We start from the raw sequence: 16,903 nt of genomic DNA, 5'->3' as shown, positions 1-16,903 counted from the left end.
AACGAAGACAAAAGTGTGGACACTTTGCTCATTCTTAGAATTGGAAACAATCACCCATGGAAGGAGTTACAGAGACAAAGTTTGGAGCTGAGACAAAAGGATGGTCCATCTAGAGACTGCCATATCCAGGGATCCATCCCATAATTAGCCTCCAAGCAATGACACCATTGCATACACTAGCAAGCCTTTGTTGCAAGGACAGTGATATAGCTGTCCCTTGTGAGACTAGGTCGGGGCCTAGCAAACACAGAAGTGGATTCTCACAGTCAACTATTGGATGGATCACAGGGCCCCCAATGGAGGAGCTAGAGAAAGTATCCAAGGAGCTAAAGAGATCTGCAACCCTATCGGTGGAACAACATTATGAACTAACCAGTACCCCAGAGCTCTTGAATCTAGCTGCATATGTATCAAAAGATGACCTAGTCGGCCATCACTGGAAAGAGAGGCCCATTGGTCAGGCAAACATTATATGCCCCAGTACAGGGGAATGCCAGGGCCAAAAAATGGGAATGGGTGGGTAGGGGAGTGGGGGGGGGGCACTTTTGGGATAGCATTGGAAATGTAATTGAAGAAAATATGTAATAAAAAAAAAGGAAAAAAAAAAGAGAACTTCAAACCAATTTACCTTATGAATATCAATGCAAAAATACTCAATAAAATTCTTGCTAACCGAATCCAAGAACACATCAAAAGGATCATCCATCATGATCAAGAGGGCTTCATCCCAGGGAAGCAGGGATGGTTTAATATACGGAAATCCATCAACATAATCCACTATATAAACAAACTCAAAGACAAAACTCACATGATCATCTTGTTAGATGCTCAGAAAGCAGTTGACAAAATCTAACACTCATTCATGATAAAAGTCTTGGAAAGAGCAGGAATTCAAGGCCCATATCTAAACATAATAAAATCAATCTACATCAAACCAGTAGCCAACAACCAAGTAAATGGAGAGAAGCTGGAAGCAATCCCACTAAAATCAGGGACTACACAAGGCTGCCCACTTTCTCCCTTTCTATTCAATATAGTACTCAAAGTCCTAGCCAGAACAATTAGACAACAAAAGGAGGTCAATGGGATACAAATTGGAAAGGAAGAAGTCAAAATATCACTATTTGCAGATGATATGATAGTATATATAAGTGATCCTAAAAATTCCACCAGAGAACTCCTAAACCTGATAAACAGCTTCAGTGAACTAGCTGCATATAAAATTAACTCAAACAAATCATTGGCCTTTCTCTACACAAAGGATAAACAGGCTGAGAAAGAAATTAGGGAAACAGTACCCTTCACAATAGTCACAAAAAATATAAAATACCTTGGTGTGACACTAAGGAAGTGAAAGATCTGTATGATAAGAACCTCAAGTCTCTAAAGAAAGAAATCAAAGAAAATTTCCGAAGATGGAACGATCTCTGATGCACATGGGTTGGCAGGATCAATATAGTGAAATTAGCTATCTTGCCAAAAGCAATCTACAGATCCAATGCAATCCCCATCAAAATTCCAACTCAATTCCTCATCGAATTAGAAAGGGCAATTTGCAAATTCATCTGTATTAACAAAAGACCTAGGATAGGAAAAATTCTTCTCAATGATAAAAGAATCTCTGGTGGAATCACCATGCCTGACCTAAAGTTGTACTACAGAGCAATTGTGATGAAAACTGCATGGTACTGGAATAGCGACAGTCAAGTAGACCAATGGAATAGAATTGAAGATTCAGAAATGAACCCACACACCTATAGTAACTTGATCTTTGACAAGGGAGCTAAAACCATTCAGTGGAAAAGAGACAGCATTTTCATCAAATGGTGTTGGCACAATTGGCAGTTATCATGTAGAAGAGCGCGAATTGATTCATTCTCATCTCCTTGTTCTAAGGTAAACCTAAGTGGACCAAGGAACTCCACATAAAACGAGAGACACTGAAACTTATCTAGGAGAAAGTGGGGAAAAGCCTTGAAGATATGGAGAAAAGTTCCTGAATAGAACAGCCATGGCTTGTGCTGTACGGTTGAGAATTGGCAAATGGGACCTCATAAAATTGCAAAACTTCTGTAAGGCAAAAGACACTGTCAATAAGACAAAAAGGCCAACAACAGATTGGAAAAGAATCTTTACCAATCCTAAATCAGATAGGGGACTAATATCCAATATATATAAAGAACTCAAGAATGTAGACTTTGGTTACATTCATAGGGTTTCTCTCCTGTATTTCTTCGTTTATGTATTCGGAGATGACTGCTTATTACAAAGGCTTTACCACATTGGTTACAGTAATAGTCTTTCTCCCCATTATGTGTTCTTTCATGCCTTTGTCTAAGACTATGATATGCAAAGGCTTTACCACATTGAATAAATTCAGAGGGTTGCACTGCAATACAACTTCTTTCATGCCTGCAAATACAATTAGCACACGTGAAATCTTTCTCACATTGAGTGTACTGATGAGTCTTTTTATCTGTATGAATTCTTTTGTAATTTGGTTTCATTGAAAAGAGCTATCTAATGTTAACATAATATGACTTTTACATTCAAAGGTGTTCTCCTTCATTATGGATTGTTTTACATCTTTGAGGATACATGAAATGGGAACAGTACTGATTATCTGGCTCACATTTATAGCATACTTTTAAAAGGTTATTCACATATTTGAAAAAAAACAGGAAGAACTCTGCATTCACAAATTTTTTTATAATGAGAGTAATACTACATTTGGAACATGAACAACTGCAAACAGAAGAAAATTTCTACTACCCTAATTCTTATTGTGATTTTCAGCAGTTTGAGTTGGTATTTGTCCCCAATAATGTTGGAAAACTAATTATTTATAAACTTATAGCACATTTAGAATGTCTACTCAAAGTGTGGTATACTGCATATCCTCTAATCGTTCTGGAAAAGTGAAAGGTGTGTGGCTTCTTTCAATGCCCCAATGCTCACAAGGCTTGTATCCATCCTAACCTATGACATCCATATCAAAAGAGAATAACAAGTGAATAAGTTCCATTTTATATTCACACAGCGGACTTTTTTCGCCACAGAGATGTGGTACAGAGCTAAGGCTTTACCACAAAACCATTCTTGAATCTTATAAACTGTCCATCTCACTAAATTTAGCAATGTTATTACAAGTATTTCATTAAGCTCAGATATAGTATGGATTATTTGCTTATTACTAGATTTTAGACATATACGTGTCACCTAATCACTTTGTGTTCCTTTGCAATAGCTAAGTGATATGAGACTGTAGAGACACTTTTACAGCATGACTCTACTAGGCTTGATTTAAACACTAATATACATACATACATATATATATATGTATATATATATATATATATATATGTATATATATATATATATAGATAGATAGATAGATACACACACACACACACACACACATATATATATATATATATATATATATGTTAAGCCATTATTTCTCTGTCTTTGAACTAATGGAATGCCTGGCAAAGTATAATTACATACCTGCTATAGACATATATGATTTTATGAAATTCAGTAAATATCCATAAGTGAAAGGAGTGCTTATTGTACCCTAATGATTTTCTTTACAACCTGTAGCACACGTTAAACTTTCTTTATAGGCATTTTCTCACCAGCTTGCAGAGGAAAATTACCTTCCATGACTTCTAGAAGTTTGAAAATGGTCTTCAATTGTATGTTCTTCCCAAATGTACCCTAAAACACAGCACCAGAGAAAGTATGTTACATTATTGGAAATTAGGCAATATTTAAGTTACTAACTCCCTTGAACTTTAGAACCATGAGTGATTTATTCATCATATTCTTCCTCATTCTCAATTGAAATTACAAAAACAAATAACAATAATACAGACATTTTACAAAGCAAATAAAAAAATCATAATATTACCTATAGCTGAGAGATTCCTATAGGTCTCTAGCATCACATCTTTGTAGAGATTCTTCTGAGAAGTCTCAAGCAAAGCCCCCTCTTCCTGAGTGAAGTTCACATGCACGTCATCATAGGTGACTAAATTCTAAAAGATTCAATGCATGTGTACATAAAAAAATATGACACAGACAAGAATGTAAATGTGTACTTCTAAATGAATATTTGCTGACTGCCCTGCCCACCCACAGAGTATTTTTATCCAGTCTTTCACAGTTGGACAACAAAAATTTAAGTAAATAAATGATCCCTGGGAACCTGATGCCATCGTATTAAGATGTTAATACATGGAATCATGCAGAATGCTGCAAGACCTTCTCTCATTTTTGCTCCCTGAGACCCAATATACAAGACTGCCCTTAGGACTGAAGTTTCCTCTCATCTGTCCACGCTACCTGCAGATACAAAAGACCCTTTTCATCTTCCCTTCCCTTCTAGCCACATGTCTGTGTCTTAGCCCTCAAATAAGGGCAGACACACCCTCCTCAACCATAGTCAGTCCTCCTTAAGCAGTCTGTCTTAAAACCAAGCCCACTATCTCTTACCCTAGACACATTGCTCATAGTAGCCCACAGAGCAGGAAAACAATATCAGGGAAAGCTTCCTCTGTCCATTTCCATGTGACCAATTTTCAACTTTTCTTAAATAACTAAAGCAAATACATCAGGAACAATGTGATCTTGACCAATGTTACCTGTGCTAGTGTGTGTATAGAAATAAAATAAAATCATATTTCATGACTCTAATAAAAATAACTCAAAGTGACTCCTAAACTTTTATAATTCTGACCCTACAGATACTACTGATCTGTCTTCCAAACAGAGAGGCCCCATGCTCCAGAGTTCTCTCTGTAATTGTAGATGGTCAGAAAGTTGGGCTATGGCTCTATAGGTGATCATGACCTAGTAATTTCAGGCAAAACCAGCCCCACTCCAGCCCATATACAAAACAATGCTTCCTTCCATATGCATTATGTTCCAATCTGTCCTATCCACCCACCCAGCACCATCAACACCTGAGAAACTTCTGCATGTCAGAAGCTCCTTTTGTAACCAAGAATTGAATTTCTGTGAATCATGCCATTTTGACAATAGGTAACAGAAAGGTAAAAGGAATCTAATCAAATATTTCTGAAGGATGATCGCTGTCAGCTCTTTACTACTAACTTCTAAACTATTCATAAAATTAATCACACAAAACTGAATACAGAACAGTCACAAATTCTAGAAATCAAACCATTGTGTTTCTAATGCTGCCCTACTGCACAACAAAGGCAATGCCTGTATATTCACACTGCATAGAGACATTTAAGTTCCATACCTTCCCACTCCCAGGGCTACCGAGCCTTCTGGACCCCTGTAAATCCACACGCAAGAAGGGTCAAAGGACAAGAGCCTCTGCTATGATCACCACATGGACCAACAGAACCACACTCTGACCCACAGTCCATTTAGGAGCAGCAGATCAGACTCAAATAGCTCTGCAGACTTGCTCCTCCTGTACTTTCAAAGGAGATTACTATAATAACCAGGGAATGGCTTGTGGTCTTCCAGGCAGCTTGTAACACATGCATCTGAGGAAAATCCTGTAAAGAACTTGCAAGCTATCTTCCCCTAGTGTTCCTGATTGTTAGGCCTGCCCATAGTCCCTCATTAGCTTGGAAAACCCAGCTGGGCCTCAGGGCAACAGCAGCTCCTTCACGGTTGGATCACAGAGCAAATGACTCAAACAGCTGAAACCTTCCAAGCTCTGATGTTCCATCCTACATGCAGACATAGCCCTAATCTCAAAAATGTACATTTAAAAGAATGTTCTAGTCCTGCAGACCAAGTATTTTATATTTAAAAGGCCCATGGTCCTTTCTTTGTATATTCAATTATGCATGCAATGTCCTGTGCAGCCATCTCTATTTCTTAATATGAAAGTCTTGCAGCTGAACTGAAATAAAATTCATACATTAACAATAATTTAAAAGTAAAAGTGGCTATGAATTTTAAAGCTAGAAGCAGTTAATGGGAGAGAAAAGGGAAGACAAAGATGAAATTAAAAGTAAAGGATAGCATTGCTCCTAGGTATGGTGGAGGAGAAAGTATATTATACACAAAAGTGAGAACATAGCCAGACCTAGTTATATTTGGGATGGTATAGAGTAGACATAACCTTGAACTTTGTGGAGAGAGGAAGGAGGGGAGAAGCAAGAGTTAGACCAGGAGATCAGGATGATTAATGATAGATAAAAAGGCCAGTTCCCAAATGGTTGGATTCCATAAGGAATGGCAGCTGGGAGATTGGCAGCCCTACTCCTGGGGTTGATGGTGAGGTATGCCAGCAATATGCTGTAACAGAGAGGGACCATGATCTCATTTGTCATTGCCCTAATCTGGGAAATGCCACAAAATGTCCAGTATGGAATTTTACTGATTGTGTAAAATTGATTACTTGACTCCTCACGGTGAATGTCAACCACTGCCAAAGCAGAAAGGCCTCACCTACCTTATTCCTCCTCCTTTTCTGTGCTGCAAGTAGACCAGCTTCAAAGTTGGTCAGTGAACTCAACCTTATACCTGTCCCTCTTTATTTGTAATCCCCTAATTTGTAACCCTGTAACCCAGGGAGGTTAGACAACACTCATTCCCTGGTGTCTTTTGTCTCACTGATCAGTCAGAACCCAGCCTGACAGGAGTTGTAGGACTGTTTTCCAAGCCCTGGGCAGCAGAGGGAGGATTAGGAGTTCAAAGCAAGTCTGATTACATGGCATAAAGAAAGTAAGAGCTACAGGAGATGTTTCTCTAAACAGACATATATAAAATCTCTTTAAAAATAAGAATGAGCCAGGCAGTGGTGGTACACACCTTTAATCCCAGCACTAGGGAGGCAGAGGTAGGTGGATTTCTGAGTTCGAGGCCTGCCTGTATACAGAGTGAATTCCAGGACAGCCAGGGCTACACAGAGAAACCCTGTCTCAAAAAAAAAAAAAAATTAGGAATGAAATTCTTAAATTTGGGGAAATATTGGGTAACAGAAACAAGTAAGAGATCAATATGCATAAGAAAAATGAAATTTATAAAGGATTACCAAAAATTAACTTTTTAATAAGATAAATATAATTGAAAAAATATATTACTGATTATTTGAAAACAATCAGGCCCTTCCTGGTAGAAAGAATGGCATTAATGAGATAGTGCTTGACCTTGCCCCTAAGTGCTTTGTTAACTACTGAGATCTATAATCTGACACACACAGAGACAGCTAATGGCATGTGTTTTACATTTGGGAGCTCAATTAAATATGTCAACAAGGATTGCACAAATCTACATAATACAGATCCTAAAATGGGAATTCATTACCCACTGGCTCAAGCTAACCTGCCCAAATAAAACACTCTTCAATCTAGGTTTACTAAATTATATCCATAAATGGATACAGTCTATGAAATTACAAAATCATTCTCACTGCCTGAATCAGGTCCATCTCCATAACAGTGACCCCTGCAGCACACTCCCTTTTCCTTTGGTCTGTGACCTAGCTCTTGTCTGCACTGTTTTACCTGACAGTATACAGTAAGCTGTTCCTCTGGTTCTCATCCTGCCAAGTATATTTCCACACACAAACCCCTGCCACAAAGGTTTTGTCCAGATGCTGCCAGTTAATAAATTTATTCATAGGCTACAGCCGGGTCCAAGGAGAGACTAGGTCCACAAAGCAGCACACAGATGGCCCCCTATGCCTGGCTGATGCTTACCATCCATGCGCTGGAAAGACCTACCACACAGTCATTCTTTGCTAAGAAGCTTGCTCCCCAGGCTTTATGGGAGATGACTTTGTACTTACCATGTCTGAAGTTCTGATCTTGCCTGATTTACCCTCCCAGCACTCACTGAAGACACCTAAGAAAGCAACACATAGAAACACTCAGGTCACCTGAGTTAAAGAGAGGAACTCAAGGGCTTAGTACCCGGAAGAGCCACCTCCTCTTCTGACTGGCAGCTCCGTGTGGAGTTTCTGATTGGCTACTGAGTCTTGAATGACATGAGCACCACCCTTAGGGTTAGAGTGTATTGAAGGGACACAGCTTAGTGGTTCCAGCCTGGTCCAATCCTTTTGTAGATCTGCAGCTTTGTTCTACAGTAGCTAGTGTGTCTCCTCCAATAGCCGACCTGTCTTTCCTCCCGCCAATTCCTTGGGAGGAGCTAAGATTCCAGATCAATGCTGTTTACCTGCCTGCTTCTTCCCTTTGTGGGCAGTGCCCCTTTGTTCACTGCTGTGCAAATTTAGAACTTGCCTGATGTCAAAGCACTGCACTCAGGAGGCACTTCTTCCTCCTAGAATCAAGCTGAATAGCTTGCATAGCCCATCAGTCAGCTTACATTGGAGTTAACAATTTGTCCCACAAGTGGACAGTTGGCCAGGATATTAGCAATTAAAGAAATTAAAGAGCGATTTTAGGAAACAAGATTTTGTTCTGTGGCTTCCGACTGGGTTCAGGTCCACTGCATGTATGTTCCACGTGAAGGTTATGAGCAAGCTTCAGATCAGAGCAGGAAGCACATAACAGACACGGTGGCTTTGCTCGCTTTCCTTGTCTTCGTGTGTATAAGGCATGGATCGAGAACCAAAATACAGAGGCAGAATAACCATACAAATAAAATTCTTTGAGAGAGAGAGAGAGAGAGAGCGTGGGAGGGAGGGAGAGGGAGGGAGGGAGAGGGGGGGAGGAAAGGAAGAAGGAGAATAAAGAGAGTAGAGGTAAGAGGCAAGATAGAGAGGAAAAGAAAAACAAAATGAATAATTAGATAATGAAAGCACTGAAGAATTGGGACAATACAATAATTCTTACAATCATTTCAGGTGTTTAGAATCAGTACCTTACAATCATGTTCAAAATGAATATGCCAAGCATGGTAGTATGTGCTATCAATCCCAGAAGTTTGGAGGCAAATTCATATTCCTGAATTTCCAGCCACACTGGTCTCCATAGTCACTTCCATAATATAACCCATTTCAAAAAGGTCTAGTTTTTAAAAGGGTAGATATGTTTACACTGTCAAGAACCAGGAAGAAATGACCAAAATGATGTGAAGTAAAAATGTATTTTATTTCCAGGTCAATCTTGCATTCTCCTCTGAATTAGGAGAGATGTTCAGCCTAGAGTACAAACAGAGAAACTTTTTGTAGTCAAATTCAAGGGTAAGATGCATACTAATTATCACAAACTGGAATTGCTTTGCAGTTAGTAATACAATTAAAATCTGCAGTTTTAAAAACATATCATGAACAGTCGAAGCAATTTATACTGTGTAAATCTCAAGATTATAGAGGAAAAACAAGTCAAAATGACAAGTTGGCCTTTAACTTGGGACATGATTAGAGAAAACACCATTATTAACAATATAGAATTAATCAAACTTTATCTTTAGGATTAATTTGGAACAGAAAATAAAAAATAGTTCTTTACAGGCCCTTAAAAATATAATTGTGATGTTTATCGTTGTTGTTGTTCTTGAGAGAGTGCCTTATTTAGAATGTCATCCCAACTTGATTCACTAAATATACCATAATTTACAACATTTATTGTATGTGTAATAAAGATTAGTATAATGCCCCAGTGTAAGTGAGTGCCAGGGCAGGGAGGCAGGAGTGAGTGGTTGGCGGAACACCCTCAAAGAAGCAGGGGTAGAGGTAGGGAATAGTGAATTGGGAGGAGAGAACTGAGAGAGGGGATAACATTTGAAATGTAAATAAAGAAAATATTCAATAAAAAATAAGAAACTGTCAGAAAAAGAAGGAGTAGTATGTATGTAATCCTATGCTTTTGGACCTCAATTCTTTACATGAATCTTCAACACAAGATGGAGTTGAGACTTTATTTGGTATTGGTTGGGTTATAAGTAAAGGAGAATGTCCTTAAAATGGTTGCTTTTTAAGAGAAATATATAATTGCCAATCTTGGAATCACTGATAATTTCAACGGCATGGAACAGATCATAGTGCCCTAGAGATAGTTGGAATAGTGTTCCTCCCTGTTTTCTGAAGTTAGAAGTGATTGTTTTCTGTGTTCTGATTTTCCATGTACTCTTTTGTATATTTATTTCTATTGATATCATAAAACACACCACAGAAAAAAGAATTTATAATTGAAGGCATCATTTTGGGCTTAGAGTTCCAAAGCATTAGAGTCACTAGTGGCAGCATAAACACATGACATCCAGTAGAGCTGAGAGCTCATATTTTGAACCTGAGACAAGAGGTAGCTAGCAAAGTGAGCATGGTCAGAAGATATTAAAACCTGAATATGCACCCATATGACACATCTTTCCAAAAGGCCACACCTATGCTTCTTTGAAAACAGTCCCACCAACTAAAAAATAAGTATTGAAACATATAAGTCTATGGGAGCCATTCTCATTTAACTGTCACATGTTTTTTCAAAAGCCAAAACTACTTTTTTCTGTCCACACTGTACCATATGCTTAAGAGAGATTGTTATCTTTCATAAATCCAATGTCACAAAAGAAACAATCCTTAGCAGAAATAATCAGAACATAGGAAAAAATGAACTGACCAAATGAGACCAAAATTTAACAGTGAAAACAACAAAACTTATAACTTCCAGTTCAGCATCTTGGGATTATGGTGAAATTGCCTTAACCACAAGGTTTTAGGTACTCCCACTTCTCCAGCTCTGTCACTTGCAGCAAACATAGCTTCTTTTCAGCAAGCTCCATTAACCATTTGTAGCTTTCCTCAAAGCTGGTCCTTGAAGATCTAATATCTCATGTTCAGTATTTTATTTTATTTTATTTTATTTTATTTTATTTTATTGAAAGTGGGTTACTTGGCACGCAGGGATCATTCAGTGGTTAAGAGCACTGTTCAAACCCATTACTTTTCCTAGGTCTCACACATCTGATCAACATGGTCTTTAATTACACTTCCAAAAGAACCATAAATCAAAATAGTTGGGTATAAGCTACTATTGGCATTGGAAAAGACCTTTAAAATCTTAGGTTCCAAATATGTAATTCCTCAAAAAACAATGATGCAAATTGAACTATGAGGGGCTTCACAAATCTAAAGGAAAGAAAGTAGGTGTGCTGTGAGCCAACTTATCAGACAGATACTAAGGAACATTTATGTTAACATAAATGAGACCTTTCCTATAAGTCCTGATATAGATTAAAAACTTAGTGGCATAAAAATATTCCTCTGTTGCCAAGTTCCAATCCTGGGCTAGAAGGAGTGTTCTGAGAGAAGGGGTATCTGGGAGCATCAAAAATAAAGGGAAGGCAGTTGAATCATCACTACAGGGTAACAACCTATGCTCTGCTGGAAACAGTCTTCTACCCTGCGTTCATTCTGTTCTGTGCTCATTTTGTCTGATCTGCCTCTCTGGAGATCTTCAAGCAGCTCTCCATGAGAATCTTCTACAAGAAATTCTCTTTTGCTATTCTAAAAAATTCTCTTAGTAGGTCATCTCTTGGAGATCAGAGTCCAGTCTTTTATTTTACATACCAATCCAGTCATTTACTCCAAGTTTCCGTTTGATTATCTTAAGAATGTGCATCCCTGAGCACACACCTGATTCTTAGCAGAAAGCAAGTACACATTTTCTTTTAATATTGCAGAAGAATTTAGAGGTCTTCATGCCTCTCTGTTAAGCACAGATACTAAACTAGTTGAGTGCAACCCAGTCCTGAAATTCCATTTCCAAAACACCTGGACTTAACCTTGATCTGTTCCAGGCTGATATTGAACTCAGGAATCTGTTTGGCTTTGTAAATATAAAAAACAGCTATAACAACAAAAACTTATCTTGGTTAAATCTCTTGTGATCACCACTCTCTAAGTCTCATTATCTTCTATATCCTTCCTTAGTATCTGTCTGATAAGTTGGCTCACAGCACACCTACTTTCTTTCCTTTAGATTTGTGAAGCCCCTCATAATTCAATTTGCATCATTGTTTTTTGAGGAATTACATATTTGGAACCTAAGACTTTAAAGGTCTTTTCCACAGCCCTAAGGGCTGTCCTGAAGTTTGCAGCATTTACCATTTTACTGAGACATTAGCCACCCCTTTGCCTCCTGGTCTTGTAGCCATAATGGAATCATTAATATTAACAGGGAAGACATTCTTTAAAGCAATATTGTAATGGTCTGTATATTCTTGGACCACAGAGTGGCACCATTTGGAGGTGTGGCCTTGTTAAAATAGGTATGACCTGTTTGGAGTATGTGTGTCACGTTGGGTGTGGGCTTAATACTCTCAAGCTATGTGCCTGGAAGGCAGTCTTCCACTAGCAGCTGTTGGATGAAGACATAGAACTCTCAGCTCTGCCTGCACCATGACTGCCTGGATGCCACCATGCTCCCACCTTGATGATAATGGACTGAATCTCTTAACCCATAAGCTAGCCCCAATTAAATGTTGGGTTTTTTTTGTTTGTTTGTTTGTTTTTTTATAAGACTTCCTTGGTCATGTTGTCTGTTCATAGCATTAAAACCCTGACTAAGACATCTTGTGTTCTCCTGAACGGAAGTATTTACAGAGACAAAGTTTGGAGCAGAGGCTGAAAGGATGAGCATCCAAGACTGCCCAATCTAGGGATCCATCCCATAAACAACCACCAAAATCAGACACTGCTGTAGATGCCAACAAGAGTTTGCTGACAGGATCCTTCAGTCTCTGCTCCAAACTTTGTCTGTAAATCCTTCCACGGTTATTTTGTTCTCCCTTCTAAGAACAATTGAAGTATCCACACTTTGGTCTTCCTTCTTCTTGAGTTTTAAGTGTTTTGCAAATAGTATCTTAGGTACTCTGAGATTCTGGGCTAATATCCACTTATCATTGAGTGCATATCCTGTGTGTTCTTTTGTGATTGGGTTACCTCACTCAGGATGATATCCTCCAGATCCATCCATTTGCCTAAGAATTTCATAAAGTCACTGTTTTTAATAGCTGAGTAGTACTCAGTTGTGTAAATGCACCACATTTTCTGTATCCATTTCACTGTTGAGGAACATCTAGGTTCTTTCCAGCTCTGGTTACTATAAATAAGACTGCTATGAACATAGTGGAGTTTGTGTCCTTATTACAAATTGGAACATCTTCTGGGTATATGCCCAGGAGTAGTATTATTGGATCTTCTGGTAGTACTATGTCCACTTTTATGGGGAACCACCAAACTGATTTCCAGAGTGGTTGTAAATGCTTGATAGCCCACCAGCAATGGAGGACTGTTCCTCTTTCTCAACACCCTCAAAAGCATATGCTATCTCCTGAATTTTTGATCTTAGCCATTCTGACCAGTGTGAGGTGGAATCTCAGGGTTGTTTTGATTTGCATTTCCCTGATGATTAAGGACGTTGAACACTTTTTCAGGTGCTTATCAGATATTCTGTATTCCTCAGTTGAGAATTCTTTGTTTAGCTTTGTACCCCATTTTTTAATAGGGTTATTTAGTTTTCTGGAGTCCACCTTCATGAGTTCTTTACATATACTGGATATTAGTCCCCTATCTGATTTAATATTGGTAAATATCTTTTCTCAATCTGTTGTTAGCCTTTCTGTCTTATTGACAATGTCCTTTGCCTTACAGAAGCTTTGCAATTTTATGAGGTCCCATTTGTTGATTTGCGATCTCACAGCACAAGCCATTGCTGATCTGTTCAGGAATTTTTCCCCTATGCCCATATCTTTGAGGCTCTTGCACATGTTCCTTTCTATAAGTGTCAGTGTCTCTGGTGTTATGTGGAGTTCCTTGATCCACTAACACCTGAGTTTTGTACAAGGAGATGAGAATGGATAAGTTTGCATTCTTCTACATTCTACCCACCACTTGAGGTAGCACCATTTGTTGAAAATGCTTTCCTTTTTCCACTGGATGGTTTTTGCTCCTTTGTCAAAGATCAAGTGACTTCCTCCTTTCCAGTATGAATCCCCTTAATCTCCTTTTGTTGCCTAATTGCTCTAGCTAGGATTTCACGTACTATGTTGAATAGATAGGGAGAGAGTGGGCAGCATTGTCTAGTCCCTGATTTCAGTGAGATTGCTTCAAGTTTCTCTCCATTTAGTTTGATGTTGGCTACTGGTTTGCTGTATATTGCTTTTATTATCTTTAGGTATGGGCCTTGAATTCTTGATCTTTCCAAGACTTTTATCATGAATGGATGTTGGATTTTGTCAATTGCTTTCTCAACATCTAATGAGATGATCATGTGGTTTTTGTCTTTGAGTTTGTTTATATAGTGTATTTTGTTGATGAATTTCCATATATTAAACCATCCCTGCATCTCTGGTATGAAGTCTACTTGATCATGAGGGATGATCATGTTGATGTTCTTGGATTCTGGCTAAGGGTTTATCTATATTGATGATTTCCTCAAAGAACCAGCTCCTGGTTTGGTTGATTCTTTGTATAGTTCTCTTCATTTCCACTTGGTTGATTTCAGCCCTGAGTTTGATTATTTCCTGCCATCTACTCCTCTTTGGTGAATTTGTTTCATTTTGTTCTAGAGCTTTTAGATGTGCAGTCAAGCTGCTAGGGTGTGCTCTCTCTTGTTTCTTTTTGTTGGCACTCAGAGCTGTGAGATTTCCTCTTAGGACTGCTTTCATTGTGCCTCATAAGTTTGGGTATGTTGTGGCTTCATTTTCATTAAACTCTAAAACGTCTTTAATTTCTTTAATTCTTCCTTGACCAAGTTATTGAGTAGAGTGTTGTTTAGGTTCCACATGAATGTTGGCTTTCTATTATTTATGTTGTTACTGAAGATCAGCCTTCATCTGTGGTGTTCTGATAGGATGCATGGAATTATTTCAATATTTTTGTTCTGTTGAGGCCTGTTTTGTGACCAGGCCAGTCAGTTTTGATCAGTTTATGGACATTTTGGAGAAGGTACCATGAGGTGTTGAGAAGAAGATAAATACTTTTGTTTTAGGATGAAATGTTCTACAGACAATTGTTAAAATTGGTTCATAACTTCTGATAGTTTCACTGTTTCTCTGTTTAGTTTCCATTTCCAGGATCTGTTCATTTATGAGAGTCGGGTATTAAAGTCCCCCACTATTATTGTGTGAGGTGTGATGTGTGCTTTGAGTTTTAGCAAAGTTTCTTTAATGAATGTGGATGCTCCTGCATTTGGAGCATAGATGTTCATACTTGAGTGTTCATCTTGGTAAATTTTACCTTTGATGAGTTAGAAGTGTCCCTCCTTATCATTTTTGAGAACTATAAGTTAAAAGTCAATTTTATTCAAATGGTCCCAGCTTGTTTCTTGGGACCATTTGCTTGGAAAATTTTTTTGCAGCCTTTTACTCTAAGGTAGTGTCTGTCTTTGTCCTGGAGGTGGGTTTCCTGTATGCAGCAATACGTTGGGTCCTGTTTATGTAACCTGTCTGTTAGGTATTAAGAGATATTAAAGAAAAGTAATTGTTTTTTCCTGTTATTTTTGTTGTTAGAATTGGTATTCTGTCCTTGTGGCTATGTTCTTTTAGGTTTGTTGAAGGACTACTTTCTTGCTTTTTCTAGGGTGTAGTTTCTGTCCTTGTGTTGGAGTTTTCTCTTTATTATCCTTTGAAGGGCTGAATTTGTGGAGAGATATTGTGTGAATTTGGTTTTGTCATGGAATACTTTGATTTCTCCATCTATGGTACTTGAGAGTTTTGCTGGGTATAGTGGCCTGGGCTGGTACATGTTTTCTCTTATGGTCTGTATAACATCTGTCCAGGATCTTGTTGCTTTCATAGTCTCTGCTAAGAACTCTGGTGTAATTCTAATAGGTCTGTCTTTATGTTACTTGACACTTTTCCCTTACTGCTTTTAATATTCTATCTCTATTTAGTGCATTTGTTCTGATTATTACGTGTAGGGAGGAATTTCTTTTCCGGTCCAGTGTATTATGAGTTCTGTAGGCTTCTTGTATGTTCATGGGCATCTCTTTCTTTAGGTTAGGGATGTTTTCTTCTATAATTTTGTTGAAGATGTTTACTGGCCCATTAAGTTGAAAACCTTCATTCGCATCTATACCTATTATCCTTAGGTTTGGTTTTTTAATTGTGTCCTGGATTTCCTGGATGTTTTGGGTTAGGATCTTTTTGCATTTTACACATCCTTTTATTGTTATATCCATGTTTTCTAAGGAATCTTCTACACCTGAGATTCTCGCTTCCATCACTTGTTTTCTGTTGGTGATGCTCAAATCTATGACTCATGATTTCTTTCCTATGATTTCTATCTCCAGAGCTGTCTCCCTTTGGGTTTTCTTTATTGTTTCTACTTCCATTTTTAGGTCTTGGATGGTTTTGTTCAATTCCTTCTCCTGTTTATTTGCATTTTCCTATATTTCCTTAAGGGATTTTTGTGTTTCCTATTTAAGTACTTCTAGCGGTTTAACTGTGTTGTCCTGTTTTTCTTTAAGGGAATTATTAATGTCCTTCTTAAAATCCTTTACCAGCATCACGAGATATGTTTTTTTGGGTTATCCAGGGTTTGCTGTGGTGGGATTACAGGTTTCTGGTGATGCCAAGTGTTTTTGGTTTCTGTTGGTAAGATTCTTATGTTTGCCTTTTGCCATCTGGTAATCTCTGGTGTTAGATGTTCTAGCTGTCTCTGGCTGGAGCTTGTTCCTTCTGTGTGTCTGTTAGCCTCTGTCAGTACTCCTGGGAGACCAGCTCTCTCCTGAGTTCCTGGGTCAGAGCACTCCCTATAGGCCAACTCTCCTCTGTCAGGAAAGGTGCACAGAGGACTGAGGATCAGCTCCACCTCCTGGCTGAGGAAGAAGGACTGAAGGGATCCTGTCCAAGAATCTCTGTTCCTTCTGTAACCCACGTGCTCTCCTGTGTGGACCCGCCTCAAAGACACCCTGGATAGAAAATTAGCAATAGCATTTCTACAAACCAGGAGAAGATAGCCTAGTAAAAAGAGAGCCCAAAAATCAATGCAGGCATATATAGT

General features: G+C 38.4%; 1 non-coding gene across 5 annotated transcripts in view; it reads right to left on the bottom strand.

Moving 5' to 3' along the window:
• Gm14408 overlaps positions 1–8,619 on the bottom strand; it is a 191,981-nt gene extending 183,362 nt beyond the window's left edge. For 4 of the 5 annotated variants that reach the window (XR_003954128.1, XR_003954127.1, XR_001783637.2 and 1 more), the window contains exons 1-3: positions 7,784–8,619; positions 3,914–4,040; positions 3,660–3,720 (exon numbers count right to left, since the gene is read on the bottom strand). This is a non-coding gene — a transcript (predicted gene 14408). Of the gene's footprint in view, positions 1–2,396; positions 2,413–3,659; positions 3,721–3,913; positions 4,041–7,783 lie in introns of those variants that run through there. The other variant, XR_001783639.2, reaches the window with a different exon arrangement.
• Between the last annotated feature and the right edge of the window lie 8,284 nt (positions 8,620–16,903).

The sequence above is a fragment of the Mus musculus genome, chromosome 2 (genome assembly GCF_000001635.26).
Source record: "Mus musculus strain C57BL/6J chromosome 2, GRCm38.p6 C57BL/6J".
Taxonomy (NCBI): Eukaryota; Metazoa; Chordata; class Mammalia; order Rodentia; family Muridae; genus Mus; species Mus musculus.
This window is presented reverse-complemented; position numbering and strand designations above follow the sequence as displayed.